The 18,192-nt window shown below is 40.3% G+C and overlaps 1 protein-coding gene across 8 annotated transcripts in view; it reads right to left on the reverse strand.

Annotated features, from left to right (window-relative positions):
- LOC123020566 (chloride channel protein C-like) overlaps positions 1 to 18,192 on the reverse strand; it is a 297,824-nt gene that overhangs the window by 122,722 nt on the left and 156,910 nt on the right. For 7 of the 8 annotated variants that reach the window (XR_006414127.1, XR_006414134.1, XR_006414135.1 and 4 more), the window contains one exon: positions 13,773 to 13,834. The exons of the other annotated variant lie outside the window; for it this stretch is intronic. The gene's annotated coding sequence lies outside the window, so the exon portion shown is untranslated. The remainder of the gene's footprint in view (positions 1 to 13,772; positions 13,835 to 18,192) is intronic. 8 annotated transcript variants of the gene reach the window in all.

The following is an 18,192-nucleotide window of genomic DNA, read 5'->3' on the forward strand; positions in this document are numbered from 1 at the left end:
CTGGTGGTGAAAGGAGAGTCCAATGCTGTAAAGATCTATACTCCATAGGAACCTGGAACATAAGATCCATGAACCAAGGCAAGCTGGATGTGGTCAAACAAGAGATGACAAGACTGAGCATCGACATCTTAGGAATCAGTGAACTAAAATGGACAGGAATGGGTGAATTTAATTCAGATGACCATGAGGTATACTACTGCGGGCAAGAATCCCTCAGAAGAAATGGAGTAGCCTTTATAGTCAAAGAGTAGAAAAAGCAGTATTGGTATACAATCTCCAAAATGACGGAATGATCTCAGTTCGAATCCAAGCATAAGTGGACTCCAGGGGATGGTGGAGGACAGGAAGGCCTGGAAGAGTGTTGTCCATGGGGTCAGACACGACTTCGCGACTAACAACACAACATAATATCTCCTTCCACTCTTCTCTTCTCTTCTCTTCTCTTCTCTTCTCTTCTCTTCTCTTCTCTGAGCATACCCAGTTCTTTCAATCTCTCCTTATAGAACTTTGTTTCCAGAGCCTGCATTATTCTTGTTGCGCTCCTCTGATCCTTTCCAACTTCTCTGTATCTTTCTTAAACTTTGGTGACCAGAAATGGACAAAGAACTCCATATGAAGCCTAAACTGTGCTGAGTAGAGGGGAACTAGTACTTCGTGTTATTTGAAAGTGAAATTTTTATCAATGCAGCCCAAAATAACATCTACCGTTTTTGCAGCCACAGCACATTGTTGACCCATATTTAGCCTGAGATCTTCAACAATTCCAAGATCCTTCTCCCTTGCAGTATTGTTCAGGCAAGTATTCCCCGAACAATATTCTCGTGTAGCTATGCATTTCATTTCTTTTACCCAGGTGCAGAACTTGGCATTTGTCCCTACTGAATTTCATTCTGTTGCTTTCAGCTGAGCACTCCAATCTATCAAGATCACCTTGAATCTTGTTTCTGTCTTCCAGAGTGTTAGCTATCCCACCCAGTTTTGTGTCATTTGCAAATCCAGTAATCGTTCCCTGCACTTCTTCATCCAAGTCATTAAAGTTTTACAGAGTACTGGGTTCAGGACTGAACCCTGTGGTACCCCACTTGTTACATCTCCCCAGTTTGAGAAGGTGCTGTTGTCAAGCACCCTTTGAGTCCAATTCTGTAGTCAACAGGTCCACCTAATAGTTGCTCTATCTAGCTCACATTTAGCTAGTTTGCTAATAAGGATATCACATGGGGCACTTTGTCAAAACTTTTGCTGAAGTCAAGATATATTATGCCCACAGCATTTCCACAGTCCATCAGGGAGGTTACTCAATCAAAAAATGAAATCAGATTAGTCTGGCAGGATTTGTTCTAGAGAAATCCATGTTGGCTTCTAGTGATCACTGCATTGTTTTCAAGGTGCCTGCAAACTGACTGCTTTATAATTACTCCAGAATTTTCCCAGAGTTTGATGTCAGACTAACCAGTTTGTTGTTCCCAGCTTCTTCTTTTCTTTTCCTTTTTCTTTCTTGAAGACGGGAACAACATTAGCCCTTCTCCAGTCATCTGGCACTTCCCCTGTCATCCATGATTTCTCAAAGATAACAGACTGGTTCTGAGAATTCTTCGGGAAGATCCTTTATTACTCTAGGTTGTGATTCATCAGGTCCTGGAAATGTTAATTCATTTAACTTAATTAGATTATCCTTGACCATATGTCTGTCTATCTTGAGTTGCCATGCTGCTCCTTCAACTTGTACTTCCCCTTCATCAAGAAGCTCACAGATCCTCTTTCAGGAGAAGACTCGGCCAAAGTAGGAATTGAGCACTTCTGCCTTCTCTGTCATCTGTTATGATTTTCCCATCCACACTAAGAAGCTGAACCCCCATTTATTTCTTCTGTCTTTTGCTATGAACATATCTGTAGAAGGCTTTTCTTTTTAGCTTTTAGCATCCCTTGCTAACCTCAGTTCATTCTTAGATTTAGCCCTCCTGACAGCATACCTGCAGGTCTACAGATTAGTCTCAGCTGGTGCTTACTGAATTTGAAGAACAACACAGGCAACAGAGCCCTGCGTATTTCCTAGCCAAGACCAAAACTATGACATCATCAGACATATACCTACAAGAGATGAAAGCTTTTCAGCCTTTTTTCTAGGCAGTGAGATTAGATTCTCTTTTTGTTAATGCTGTGTAAGAAGGCCCCCAAAAAGTTAAATGTCCCATGCTGGAAGCAGGCAGACATTTGCAATGAGAAGACTTTTGAAGTTCTTCCAGTTCTTCCAGGGAGCTGCAAGAGTTCAATGTAGAAAGAAAGGGAAGAGGCAGCCAAATGTCAAGAAAACTGTGTAGCTCTCCCTTGCTTCCAGTGCCGTGTTAACAAACCTATTACATGGCTGTGTGATTTTCAAATAACCACAGGAAAAAAACAAAATAAAATTACAGGTAGGTTATTTCAGGAAAAGTGATTCATAAGCCATCACTCCTTATGCTCCAGAGTATTGCCTCAGTGACAATCTAGTCTGCTCTAGACTAATGTCAAAACCAGGCCAAGGTACCAAGAACTGTGTGCATGCCATGCTGTTTCCTAGAGTACCACTAGCCAATTTAACAAGATTGACTAATACCACATTGTCCAAAACAATTAGCCACCATTTATCTAAGTCTTAAGATTTGGCCTTAAGGAAACTTAAAACAAAAGCTATCCCTGTTGAGTTCTGTACATTGTACAGCAAATAGATAGTTTGCTGAAAGTGACTATTTTACTATTTATCCTTATATGCAATTCAGTCAAGGCTAGAGCCTCACTGATTTCAGAGAATAAATTAAACACAGTATTTAGCAATCTTACACTGAAATCACTGTGATTTCAACAGTGCCTCGATTAGCTGAATCATGCCTCCCAGCTGAAGTTTTGCAGCATTGGATATTTGGACTGTGTTCCTTAAACATGTAGAAAAACCTTCAGATATCTTTGAAAGTGGCCGCCTCCAGTCCCTCTACCACTACTGCCTGTGAAAACCAAGTTGCTTAAGCTACCTTTAATTCCCCAAGGCATTCATTCCAGGTGGTGAGAAATAGCTGCATGTACACCTGTTATGCTCCAGACCAGACAGTACAATGCCATAAAGACTAAATATAGTGAGTCATTCTGCACAATCAGGTGGACTTACAGAGAAAACACCCAGTAACAGTTGGTAGTTTTGCTGATTTTTCCAGAATATAGAAGAAACCTATTTGGAATCATTTCAGTACAGGGATCAGCCAGAATGACAATTAACCTTGCAAGGCATGCCAAGAAATGATGCCAGTTTTTACCTGTTGGGAAACGGACACAGACACGAAGGAAATCAACTTGTCTTTGCATGTCAAGAACAAGAATCTGAGCAGGTGTTTTCAAACCATAGTTCTATTCTTCCTACTAATGCTGGCTGTCTTCAATTTATATTAAAAAGTCATGCTGCCCAAAATATGCAGCAGTTTATTGGGGTGGCTTAAAATCACAATCACAGCGGCATAAAAAACAAAAGAATGTGCCATTGGTTTAACATTGCACTTCGTTTTGTTTTGTTTTGTTTTTAATCCAGCTAACTTTTCTCTCACAGCTTCTGCACTAGTGGGGATGGGACAGGGGAGCGGGGAGGCTACAGGGCTTAATCAAATCTTTGTATTTTGTAGTTATTTCTACCCAGAGCAACTAGCTTCATTCATTAGTAGTTAAAAGGAACCCTGTAGGAGTAATGAAGGGACAACAGAACTAATAATTAAGGAGACCTGCTGGGAAGTACATTCAGAGTTAGATCAGATCTAAACTCCAGCTGGCCACCAAAGCAATTCTTTTGTGTGCTGTGGGTGTAAGGAAAATATGCAGTCTTTAATGAATAGAATTTCCCCATTTTTACTCCAAAACATTATAACACCACATAGCTTAGGAAAGCTTAATCACATTTTGCCTTTTTATTAGTCAGGAACCTAGGAAGTTGCCTCATACTGTGTAGCCCAGTATTGCCAGCACTGATGGGCAGCCATTCTTCAAGGTTTCAGAGGGAGTCTCCTGACCTTCCTGAAGAAGCCTGAGATTGAACCCAGGACCTTCTGCATGCAAAATATCTGCTCTGCCACTGAGTTACAGCCCTTTCCTATGGGTACATGCTTCTTTAAGGACATTTAGTGAATATATCATCTCCAGAACCAAGGGTTTCCCAAATATGGCCACCAGCTTGGCAGTGGTGATCAAAAATGTGATTTGATCAGTCAGCAAGAAAGTTTATAGTACATTTCACCAAAGTAATAGGGTTTTATTTTTGTATTTTAAGCCACTGGCAGCGAAGTAGTCCTTCAAAATGATGCCAGGCTGCATCATGTACAGACAGGATGCATCACTGGTGGGGTGAGGACTGCTACAGACCCCTCATACTACCCATTTGCCCTCCCCTGTAGCCCCCCCCCCACCCTCACCCAAACCAGGCAGCAAGTACAAAAAGAGCACATTTGTCTTGGAGCAAATTAGTCTTACCTAACTCGGGTTCCATCACTGGCCCCAGTAAGCAGTTTTTGACCACAAGTTGCCAGCCACATTTGTCTCAGCTTGGCTGTGCAGGATCTCCCAACTCAACTGGGCAGTGAGGTGAGAGACATATGATTTCAAGTGCCTCCCCACCACTACCACCAGTACCATGACCAGGGGAAGGGTGTTCTTGGAGTAGCAGCATCCAGTTACACAAATATGTGGCTGGTAAAGGGATAGTGATTGTTCTACACTGAAAGCATAGACCCAGAGTACCCTTCAATTACTGAACCCAAAAATGAATGATGATTTGGTTGTACTGTGGTAAATCTCTTCATTCCCCATCAGCATCACCTCAGATACTGTGCTAATATTCACTGTGAAAGATTTTTGATGTCCACTGCACTACACAAGATCAAGAAGAACCAATCCAGAGGAAAAGGCAATCAGCAGCAGGATGCAACAGCAAGGGACAAAGAACAGCTTTGGGAAGCAGACAATCGTCTGTAAGCAGCCAGGTACTTCAAGAACCAAAAGAGTTTCCAAAGGCTGCAGAAGTTATTCCAAAGGAGGCAAGGACCAACCAAAGTTTTTAGTCAAAGGATCTTAGCAATGATAATCCAAGGAATATACAGTAGCAGTGTTGTGGCTTAAGCCTACAAACTGTGGAACCAGTGGCCTTATTTTGTGTCTGTAGGTTGCTTCAACTTTCACTCCCAGGTTTGAAGTCTGCTAGCTCTTTTTCAGATGCTAGGTCTGTGAGACACCAAGGTTGTTGATGTTATTTGAGATCATTATCAGAACAGTTACTATCAGAGTGATCCAATGGCTGGATCACAGCTCTGGGGGAGAGTGGCTAAAGTTGAATATTATCCTCAGGAACATATCTTTAAGAGGCCTGCAATGAACAGTTCTGTTACCCCTCTGATACTTACCTGGGTGATATTTACCTGAGATTGGTTCTCCCTCTTTCTTTCTCTGTGTATGTATGTTGGAGGATGTAGAAGTATGCATAAGCTGCTTTGTTGCCACAGAGTTGTGTTTTTTAATAAGCAGGAAGCCATTTTCCATCTTACCTGTGTCTTCTGAGCACTGAGAGCAGAACTTATTGGGGCAAGGAAACCTGAGTACTTATTCCACCTCTGGGATCCATAGGTACAGAAGAAATATTACATAGTGAATGCTCCTTTGTTGTGAAGATATAGCTAGAAGCAGTATAATACAAACACTAACTGGCCCCATAGAATGTACTACTGAAGTCAACTTATATACATTACAGATATTTCTCATGAACATAATAAATACCTTGCTAGGTCAGACCAATCTAGCACTATTGTCAGTAACTTAGTTAGCAATATTCCATTTGACACATATCCTTCTCTCTCCCAATCCCTCTTCCCTTTTGTGTCATGTCTTTTTGACTCTAGGGGCTGCCTTCTTTTTATTGAACTGTAAACTATTCTGGGAATCTTTCCAGCTGAGTGTTTGTGAAAACACATAGTAATGGGTTTACTGTTTTTTTTACCACCTTTATCTTTCATGCATATGTTTCCCCTACTCAGGCTGTGGGTGTCAATACTCTCCAGTGTCCTGCTTGCCTCTCACACTCCATCTCCCCTTTCCAGTCTCTCAAAGACACCAGCAGTGGCTTGAGGCACTCTACTCTCACCACAAGCCTTTAGTCTCAAATAGGTTTGGCACCTCATAACAGCTGCTTTAGAAGCCTGTTTCCATACTATAAGCAATCCATACGCAGCAGCTTGCTTTGTAGATAAAGCCTTTGTTTTAAATGGCATAGGGACAACTGCCTGATCCACAGTGTGTTCTAAGGAAAAAACAGCTTAATGCACAGAGACCACTGTCACAATTTACAACAGCCTCAATGGGGCAACTGCTTTGCCAAACTTCAATCATCTTACATCAGGCTGAGCTACCTGTAAAATGAAGCAGAGATTCAGTACTGAATCTTCCACAATCCTTCTACAACAGAAGTATAGCAAGTAGGAAGAAGTCAGCACCACTGAAGGAACATTTTTCCTGGCCTACATGATATAAAGTCATGTAGAAGTGTATCCACTTGTATATTTATGCATATTGATCTGAGACATGAACTATATAGCAACATGGGTCAAGCTACATGGTACAGTCAGCAGAGAGCTGCCACCAAAAATGGTATCCTCATCATGTTCTGATCTCTTTGTAACATCATTTCCTCTTGCTCCAGCTGGAAGTGGTAGGGAAACAAACAATGTGATGATGCCTCAGCACAGGGCAAGTGACCTTAAATGTTTTGGGGGCCAGGATGAAAACAACACCTTTTCACTGAGCAGCCCCAGATGAAATGCAACATATGCAACATATAAGGCCAGCCTGCCATCCAGTTAATACTATAATGCATGTAATATCTATCCAACAACTAGATTCACTCAGCCCAAGTTCCCTCACAGTTAAGTAGCCTTGTAGTATTACTGGGTAAGTGTTTTGCAATGTGGGCTCTAAACGGTCACAGACCAATAAACTGACCACCAGCCAGAAAATGCACAACATTTTGTCTTCATGAAGTTTCCTTCTGGCCTGAAAAGCCTACTCAGTATCAGTACCATTTGTTTTGTTTCAAATGGACTATGTCTCTTTAGTTCTGCTACATGACATATAATGAAGATAATTCACTAAAGAGAAGAATCCACTGAAATCTATAAACTGGGAATGAAGGGACAGGGACCTTAAACCATGCTAGGAACATATCATTGCCAAATCATCCATGTCATTCTAAAAATACATTGTGCAGACTTAAAATATGGGCATTTATTTTAGATCATTAAAAAGCCACTTCCTGAGTTCATCCACTTATCTGAGTGTGATGCAAAGTGTTTTCACATAATAGAAATGATTTGTTTTAATGTTAAGTTTTTAATGCTAATTATTTGCAGAAAAGAGTTGTGGAATTAGTGGTGGTTTGCTGAACAATCTTCCCCAGGCACTCATAAATTTTTATTATTTCTTGCCGTGTTTCAAGCACAGATGAAATTCATCGTTTCTGGATAGGTCAGAGGGTACGGGGGGAGAGGAAGATGTGGAAAGAAGAGAAAATATCTTGAAACTACCATTGTGAAGAAACTGAAAACAGATGCACAGAATGGGAAAAGATGCTGGTGGGAACAATATTAAAGTAAAGCACATTTACCCAAGGAGATGACAGCCTTGTGCAATTCCTCAAGGCTTCCTTCCCACAAACAGACATCTCCCCTGCGGAAAATGTTCTCAGGAGGAGGTGCAGTGTAACCTCTGGGAAGAAGCATAAAAAGGGAATGTGTCACAATCCCTAAGAGAAATACTTCCTGTCAAACCTGCATTGTCCTATCCCCCACTTTAAGGGGGAGGAACCACCCATCAATTCCCCAACAAGGGATGAGGAAAGAGACATCTGCAAGCTAGAAAACAGAAAGAAACCTCTTGTCTAATCCTGTTTATTTGAAGAGGTTTGGCCAACAGTAGACATGCGTTCCAGCAGGGTGATCCCAGTCTGCTCTGAACTGACACAGTGACATGATGACTGGGCTTTGAAGATAGAGTAGCAGTGTTTATGTGGAGAGCAGCAGTGGTGGAGAGGGGAAGAAGGGGAGGAGGCGCTGGGAGGGAGATCGGGAAACTGTAACTCATTGTGGATGGGCTGGGCTGGCCTGGGTGGCAAGCTCTTAAAGCTCAGAACATTCATCAGCCTGCCTAGCGGGCCGACATGCTGGAGCCACAAGCTGCTCTCTCCCTCTCTCACAGTGTCAAGCGTGATCTAGTCCAACTGTGCGGAGACAGCACAGCCCTGGCCAGACAAGCTCTGGTCAGTGCAAATAATCACAGCTCTGACTCCTTTCTCTGTTACTCAGCAAAGCCTGGCCACTAAACACAGAGTTCTCACAGGAAGTTTATGTCAATTCTCTTGTGTGTGAGAGAGCACACGCGCACACACACAGAGACAGAGAGAGAGAGTCCAATTCATATAACGCCCATTTGAATCTCTCAGGTTACACCCAGAGTTCTTTTTAACACACTTCACCAAATAAAGCCTGATTTCTTTCAAATCTTATATCCTTAGCATAAGTCTCTTCAGTTTTATAGCATGGCTTCTGGCTGATAACCAGGGGTAGTTTTGCCATCTTATTGGAGGTGGGGGGGAGCCAAACTAATGGCCTGTGGCAACCTGATAATGCTCTCAAGCAGAACAATACCAACCCTGCCATACATTTCTAAACAGTACTATTAGAATTTAAGAGAAGCAAGTGGTTATAACCATCCCAACTTAACATTGCACCTCCATCCCCCAAACATATGTGAGTTTCCAGAGGCCACAAAGGAAATCAGATTCAGTGTTGTAATTTTAGTCTAAGAAATCCAGTGGCACTGTTTAATTATGTATTGACATATATTTGGGCATATACTATGCTCTATTCTAAAAGCTTGTGGCAGATAGCATTGTGTTTTTTAAAAAAAGCAGAACAACCCAGAATACCATCAATTACTAAATGTTTGTTCATAAAGGTCTTGCAGTTCTTTCCAAAATATGTTCACATTAAGGCTCTGAAGAATCTACAGGAGCCTATAGCTCCATAAAAGTAGAGCAGCTACCAAAATGCTTTCCCATCTTCCCTTCAGGAAATACATTTAATGAGATGTTTACAGAGCCAATCAGACACGACATTAAAGGTTTGTTTTGAAATTTTCTGACATGAGATTTATTTTTCCCTAAAAGAAGCCAAAGGTGTTCCAAATTTGATCAGAGCAGTGCTACTGCTTTGAAAGTACTTGGTAGGAACAAAGCACCTGGGGTACATAGGATACCAACAGAACTACTCCAAGCTGCAGAGACCGAATCAACCCAAAACCTATCAAGAATGTGCCAACAAATATGGAAAACAAAACAATGACCCACAGACTAGAGATGGAGATGATGGTGGTGGTGGTGGTGGTGATGATGGTGGCAACAATGATGACAATGATTATTATTTCTATACCACCCAATAGAGGAAGCTGTCTAGGTGGTTAAATCAGCAGATACAATACAATAACAATAATTCCCAAGAAAGGAGATACAAAGTATTGCAGCAATTAGAGAATGACTGCACTAATTTCCCATGAAAGCAAAGTGATCCTGAAGGTGTTGCAACAAAGAAACAGTACCCTATGTGGATCAATAAATTTCTGGAGTTCAGTTTGGATTCTGCAAAGGAAGGAGTACTTGAAATCATCTCACAAAAATATGGTGGCTACTGGAGCACACCAAACAATTTCAGATAAGTCTATGCATTATAGACTACAGCAAAGCTTTTGATTGTACAAATCACAGGCAGCTGTGGATGTCCCTGAAAAAATAAGTGTGCATCAACCTATGTTTGTCCTGATGTGTAACCTATATTATGGACAAGAACCTACTGTTAGGACAAAATACGGAGAAACTGAATGGTTTCCTTTAGGTGAAGGCATCAGACAAGGGAATATTGTATTTCCCTGTTTGTTCAATCTGTACACAGAACATACAATAAGAAAAGCAGGATTGATATCAGAGGAAGGAGGAGTAGAAATTGGCAGAAGATATATCAATAATTTGAAATATACAGATGATGCCATATTACTGGCAGAAAGCAGCAATGAATTGGAATGACTCCTGCTGAAAGTGAAAAAAGAAAGCACAAAAGCAGGACTGCAGCTGAATATTAAGAAAACTAAAATCGTGACTAGAGCAGAATAACACAACTTTAATGTTGACAATGAAAAAGCTGAAATTGTCAAAGACTTTGCATACTTTGGCTCAGTAATCAATTCAAAGGGATATTGCATCCAAGAAATTAGAAGAAGACTGAGACTTGGAAGAACAGCAGTGAAAAAACTATAAAAGATCAGCCACTGTAAAAAGGTTTCACTGGTGACCAAGGCCAACTCATCCACACTATTGTATTTCTGATCACTTAGAATAGGTGTAAAAGCTGGCCAGTGAAGAAAGCTTACAGGAAGAAAATTGATGCATTTGAAACATAGTCCTGGAGGAGAGCTTTGCTACTACCCTGAACTGACAGATAATCAAATAAGTAGGTCCTAGATCAAATCAAGCCTGGAAGCAAAAATGTCAAAACTGAGGCTGCCATACTTCAAGCGTATCACTCAAGGGGATAATGCTAGGAATAGTCAAATACAGAAGAAGAAAAAGAAGACCAAACATGACATGGATTGATTCCATAAAGGAACTGATTGTTTTAAATTTACAAGAACTGAGGAGGACTGTGAAGATAAGACATTTTAGAGGGCATTCATTCACAGGGTTACCATAAGTCAGAGACAACTTTCTAACACATAATGATAATGACAGTGATACGTGAGGAGGGAGGGATCAACCCTTTCACTGCATGTTGTTTTCCCAGTCCAAGTTACCCCAAAAACCTGTGATCAACAACACCAAAACTCTCTCTGCCTCTGATGAATTCCCAGAGGCTCTCACACTTGCTTTTAAATGAAAATGTTGGGTACTCATATCATGTATTTGATCTTGTCTCATGTCACTCTGGAATCACAGCAGCTATTAATGTCGGTGTCGGAAAAGTTAAAGACAAAACTGTATAGTAAATTGCCAAGATGGCTTTCACCTATTGAAGCTTTTGGATATCCAAATGCATTGGATTTTGAAGGGATCCTAAGATATGATGACATTCTGGATAAGGATGGAGGATTGAAATTGAGTCAAAAAGCACAAGAACAGGGATCTAATATCTCTTGGTGGCATAAGGTGCAGATACAATCGAGATATGCTAAAGATTATAAAACGTGAGGCTTTTATAAGGACTTAACAGCATTTGATCAAGTGATGCTTAAATCAGATGAGAAAATGATTAAAAGACTATATAATTTCTTACTCGATAGGAGAATGGAAGACAAACAGGTTAAGGAAACTATGATAATGTGGGCACAAAACTTGGATATAATATTGAATTAGAAAAATGGCAAAAGTTATGGGAGAGAAATATTAAGGTAATATTAGCAACTCCGTATAAAGAAAATTTGTATGAAATGTTCTATAGATGGTATCTGTTGCCAAATAGATTAGCTAAGATGTTTCCAAATATGTCAAATGGATGTTGAAAATGTAAACATAAATTGGGTACTTTCTATCATATGTGGTGGACTTGCGATAACGTGAAAAAGTATTGGATTAAAATACATAAATGGCTTGAAGAAATGTTACAAAAACCTTTAGCTTTTAAACCTGAAGTCTTCTTATTAGGCATTATACTTGTTGATATTAGTAAACAAGAAATGTATTTGATTTTACATGTAATTACTGCGGCAAGGATTTACTCAACACTGGAAAAGTGAAGAACCACCCACCAACGAACTGATTCTAAAAAAGATCTTGGACTGTGCAGAAATGGATAGATTGACCTTATCATTGAAGGAGAAAGAAGATACTGACTTCTATCAGACTTGGGACTCTTTTTATTATTGGCTAGAGAAACGGGACTTTGTATTGATTTAAATATGTGTTTTAAGTTATCATAAATGGAAAAAATGTGGGGGCTGACCCAGCAGGCCCAATGTTGTTGATGATTGATGTTGTTTTTGGTTGTTCTTTGTTTTTAGGATTATAATTTTGAATAAAACTTATTATAAAAGAGGAATCACAGCAGCTTAAATCATTCATAAGCAACAGAATGGGGCACTATTAAACAGGTATACAATTTATATTTATACAGGCATCCAGGCAGTGCCCCTACATGCATTTTCAATTAATGCATGATTGATTGATTGATTAGATTTATATCCTGCTTTTTTCTTATAACAAACTCAAAATTGCTTACATCAGGGGTCCTCAAACGTTTTGAACAGGGGGCCAGTTGAAAGGTGCCGGTGATGAGAGCAGGCCGCCGAGGCAGTGCGGGGGGGGGTGCGGGCTGGGGGGGTATGCATGCAGCAAGGCAAGGGCATGCGTGTGTGTATGCTCAGAGATTGTTTTCTCTGATTGAGTCCAAAACTATCTCCTTGTGAGCAAGCCAGCACCTTGCCATGGCGCACCCATGCGTCGGCATGGCGAGCTATGGCGGGCTGAATAAGTGGGAATGGCTGGCCGGATCCAGCCTGTGAGCCATAGTTTGAGAACCCATGGCTTACATCATTCTCTTCTTCCTGCTTTCAAACTTATCCCAACAACAACAACCCTGTCAGGTAGGTTGAGCTGAGAGTCTGTGACTGGCCCAAAGTCACCTAGTTGGCTCCATCACTGAGTGGGAACTGCAAGCCAGATGGCCTGAATCCCAGACCCACACTCTTAACTGTTACACTGCACTGGCTGTCAGTGTGATGTAGGAATAGGATGTCCCCAATACCCATGTTCCACAATCTCAACATCGTAGCTAGGAACATGCACACATGCCCCTCAGAAACCACAAGTTTGATGTTAGAGGACTATGTACATGCATCTGAATGCAGAGTTCCCCTTCATACTAAGGGCAACACATACAGCAATGTGAGAGAACATAGCCTACCCCATTCTCTATTATGCATTCACTTAACACAGCAAGGGGAAGAGAGTCTTGTCTAAACATTCCTGCTGTCCTCATTTTTTAGTTGGGCAATCAGAATTAGTTACTAATTAATGCTGTAGTAGAGTATCACCATGCATCCCATCATGCTTCCTCATATGCACATCAGTCCTGTAAAGAAAAATATTGAACAAGAATAAAAAGGCACCTGTGATCAGTGCTGGAATTGTATGTCTTTGCTACTGAGAACCAAGGTTAGCATCTAAGGTAAGGATCACTGGTCACCTGCCAAAGACCCACATCCCAGCATGAGCCACTAAAAGAGCTGACTGGAGTTGCTCTTTACCGTGTCAGCTTGCCTTAGTCCAGACAACAGAGGTGGCGAGAGAGAGGAACAGTGGTTGCCGCTGCTTTCTTGCTCATTGAATCTATGCCCATCAAGTGAGTAGAAGCAATGAAGAGAAAGAAGACAAGGAGCAATAGCTGTTAACGAGAAGACATATTCCTAGAAGGAGAGGGCCCATAGAGAATGCCTTGCCTAAGGGCCTTCATAACCTTGAGATGGCATTGCTGATAATTTATGTTATCATGCTATGTGTCCATATGCACAGATCATATTCTTTGCTTTTTTTAACAGCAGCTCTAACTTTAACAGCAGCTCTCACTTAACAGCAGCTCTCAAAAGAGACAAACCACTTCTTCAAATGATCTGAGGGTGTTTTTCTTTTCCTTCTTCAACAGCAATAGAAAAATAATGAATGAAATACTCACTGTACTTACATCCTGCCCCATGGGTGCATAACGGATCTGTTCCCACTCCATTTTTTCTACATGAAGAATCCCTGAGTAGGAAGAAAATAAATGGTACAAGAACTTTTTTGGTCCAAAGACAAAAATCAGGTGGCCAAAACACTTCAACCAGTCTATAACAAAATGTTTTCTTATGTTGCATGCCATATAATGCCTTTATTTAGTCATTAAGCTACTATTTTGTCCAAATCTCACACTGTGTCATATGTAGGTAACACCCATTCCAAATGAGTTTCTCAAATGGATCAGTGAGAAAGTTGCTGACTACTCTGAACTCAACTCAGTACAGCTCCCAGGACTTTAAATCCCTAAATTTCAACAGCAACTGCATTAGGAGCTGTAGGAGAGGCTTTAATGAAGACAAGGGATCAAAATAATGTTTTCAAGTCCACATTAGAGGCTGCAGATCCTAAAAATCAGTGAAATCCTCTTAGTTTCTGTTCTATTTTGTAGCCAAATGTGAAGCAGCTAGTGTAATAATGAGAAAAATCCAGAAAAATATAACCCAAAGTAGTCTGATAAAACAGGTTGAATTTATTCATCTAAACCTTAAAACAACATCTATGAATTTATTTTGCAGGGTATTTTAATCACTGCTTGCACCATGATAGCCACTGATAATCTCATTATGCAGTGAACATGACTGCATGGACCACCAGATTCCTGTGGCATCCGTGGCACTTAGAAGGACAGGCATTATCCCAGTTCCACATTCAGTCATAAATGAGATGTTGCTACTGCTGCACATGGTGAGTCTTAAATGCAACGTCTGCAGCAGAAAATAAGATGTTTGAACTAAGCACAGATCTTTAGGAAATTTCAGTGCATTCACTCAACAAAAGAAAAACCTTGAAAGGAGCATTGCATATCACAACAACCTGCTACTTATACACATGGAAGATTTATAAAATGTAGTGTTTATCTTCCTACCAGCCCTTCTAGCAGGGATATTATGCCATGGACATTTAACTCTCTATGGAATAGCAAACGAGGGAGAGATGTTGCTACATCCAGAGTATACATACAAGGAACTGATGCTTGCAATTGACACTTTGCTGTTGACAACTTTCATGAATGAACTAACTGTGGTAAACAGTGCAGATGCCAAAAAGGAGAAAAGCACTTACCTGATCCCTGATATTCCTAATTTATATGATTATGGAATTTATAAAAGTTCTCAGGGCTAGTATTTCATGGCATTGGGTGCCAAGTATTTGAAGTAGACATCAAAAGGCTGATTTTAATCACTGACCTCCATCAGTTTTAGTGTGAGACCCTGGTGATGATGTAATAGTCATGGTAATTGATGTCCCACTGGCTTAAAAATTTCATTGCAGTATGTCACTGGAGTGTGGCCCCCAACAGAACCAATGGAATTCAGCTATATTGATGGAAAGCCTAAACTTTGGATATGCACAATGGACTGCATCTGAATAACAAGCAGTTCAAGGGCACACAACAAATGGTAGGGTGGTGTTTAATGCTGCAATGCAACAGAATTAGCCATGCTTATGCCTGCTAAAAGCCAGCAGCCTGGTGGAACCTAACTAAGCTGTTTTCAAAACCTCAGAGTTTTTCAATCATCGTCAAGTGTAGTATACAGGAATTACTATGCAGTTTTTAAAAGGCCCTCTGGATGCCCTGATCTTAGATATTTCTTAGGGTTTGTGAAGGGTAATCAATTACTGTGGCATACAGAAGGTAGAGTCACTAAACCTCTAGGGGCACAATTTGTTTGATGTGGTTTACATGTTTTGCTTTGTTTTTATTTATTCATTTATTTATTCATTTATTCATTCTTTTATCTTGCGTAGAAATCATTTAAAGTCATTAAAAGTGTTGTCTGTCTATGTTCTTAAGACTTGTGCCTGTGTGCTTGCTTGTTTGTGTATGAACTTTGCAAAATCAAAGACTGTTTTTACAATGTAGCTTGTTGTCTTCAGCAAGGCTTGTTAAATGCTGCAAATAAAGTAACACACTGAAAGAGTGACATCAGCCTTAGTATGATTCCCTAGGGAAAAAGAACTCAGTGCTACAGTAGATTTTAAGTGACCTTTTTCTAAATGATAATATGTGTTCACATCACTGGCAGGTTGCATAATAATGCTAAACCTTGTGATCTAATTATTCACTTCTAATATAAAGGGCAGGGTTCCATGGGAATAATATATTCAGAACAATGCCATGAACTCTGTTTTGCAATATCAGGGGGGAAAGCATTGGGAGATCCCTTCACATGGGAAAGTTGCATTAATAGAGGGTTTGGTGCCACGGGCCTCTTTCAAAACAGTACAAAAAATAAATGTGGCCTATGCTAACAATATGCAATACTGCTCTGGCTTCCAAAATTGTTTTACTGTGTTATTTATTTATGTGCAAACCAAAGACCAATGATTTATTTTTATGCAGATAAAAGAAAAAGTCTAAAATCAGGTTGTGTAGAATTTCCTTTCTTTTCAAAAACTTAGATCAGTCCAGTTGTTATCCTGTTATCTCAGTGTAGTACATGGGATTTGGACTGGGCCCTGTGGAAGGAGGGATGCGAATAGGCAGTAGTGACAGTAATAAAGAGGGCCTATGAGCCCAGTTAAACCAGGGTCCAGCATCATTTCTACAAACTTAATATGGCTCAAGGTCATTGTTAGATAAAGAAAAGGTTCTGATTTATCAGCCAGTAAGAATTTGGCCCCTTTCTCTTCCTACACTTTGCAACTCTGTCCTGGTTCCTAGTAATCCCCATCCACTTCCAACTCTTCAATGAGAGAAGACGAGGATGCACATGTTTGCATGACTGCTTGAAAAAGACCAATGTTCTCATATTTTTTGGCACGGGTCACTTGCCAATTTTAAATTGGCAATGTGACCCTAGAGGTTCCCCACCCTTACTGCAATACCTAATAGGAACAAACAGCATAGCAACAGGGAGTTTGAGAGCTCCAGCCTGAGAAATAATATAGACAATATGTTGAACATTTTCTCACATAATCAATGTGAGAATCCCACACAATTCGTCCTACGATTTTGAAGGGGGCGTATTTTTGTGATTCATTTTTGCTCCATCCCAGCTTTACCAGCTACATGATGACTAGTCTTGGGAGCCAAAGCATTTTGCAGACACCTCTAAATTGTTCACAAGCATCAATTACCGAAAAATGCTGTGCAACAGACAGAAAGCACTGAGCTAATAAGGGCAGTATAAAGAGAAAATGTTTAGGTTCACCCTAAATCAGATTTCAGCACTGTTTACAGCAGAAGAGCTAGGGAATAACAACAACCTGATCTCAAGTCTGTTTACTTATATCAAGTCCCACTGAATATAGTAGAATTCACTTTCTTGTAAACATGATTAAGATTTAAGTCTGATGCCAGTCATTTCATCTATGCCCTTCTTTCCCCCACCTCCCAAAAGGAAGTGTGTCAAGTAAGTTCACACACAGACTATGAAGTTCCGCTTTTTGAACAAGCATTTTAAGAGAATTCAAAATAAGATTATTCATCTTCTAGCTTTGCTGACATAGCTATTTACCAACTGCCTAACAAGTGCTTTCATATGGAGAAAAAATAAATCATTCCATTATCTGTTTTGTAGGTAATGGCCTTAGTTTGTAGGTAATGGCCTTAAATAGTTTCCTGATTTATGCCACTGGGATTGAAATTATCCAGAAGTGAGTCTAAATTAATCCAGTTGTTCTGTGTATTATTCCATTGTTTCTCTTTTTATCCTGAAAAGATTGCATACAGTGATCCATTCTCTGGGTTCTATGATTACAATTTCCAGATGCTCCCCACATTTAATTTGGGGGCCACCTTAATGGCACCTTAAATAGTAACCAATAAATTGTAGAAAGGACTTTCAGGAAGAGTCTGCTCTGTCAAATGAAATAAAATGGTATTACATCAGAGAGAGAAATATGTTTATTTCTGTGGTGCCACAGGACTCTGTAAGGCTCTTTCCCTACCAGGGGATATTGGAGACATTCATGAAGGAGAAGGTTATCACAGGCTACTGGTCCTGCTGGCTATATGCTACCTGCAGTATCAGAGGCAGTGTGCCTATGTACACCAGTTGCTGGGGACTTGGCCAAGGGAGTGCTCTTGCACTCATTCTCCGCTTAGGTGATCCTGTGGGCTGGTGAACCACTGTGAACAGAATGCTGGACTAGAGGACTCTTGGTCTGATCCAGCTTGACTGTTATGTTCTTACCACATTTTAATTAATTAATTGTTAATGCATTTGCTGCTGTGATGAATGCAATTCTCTAAGCTTGCTGATTCAATAGAGTTATAGTTCCTTAAAGAGAGACCTAGAGAGGCTCTTTTCAATAACAAGTTGACTCAGGAGGGCAAGTTCTTCTCTGTTTTGTTCTGAACCTTCTTGGAAAAATCCCTC

This window comes from Varanus komodoensis, unplaced genomic scaffold (assembly GCF_004798865.1).
Source record: "Varanus komodoensis strain SLA01 unplaced genomic scaffold, ASM479886v1 scaffold14_1, whole genome shotgun sequence".
Taxonomy (NCBI): Eukaryota; Metazoa; Chordata; class Lepidosauria; order Squamata; family Varanidae; genus Varanus; species Varanus komodoensis.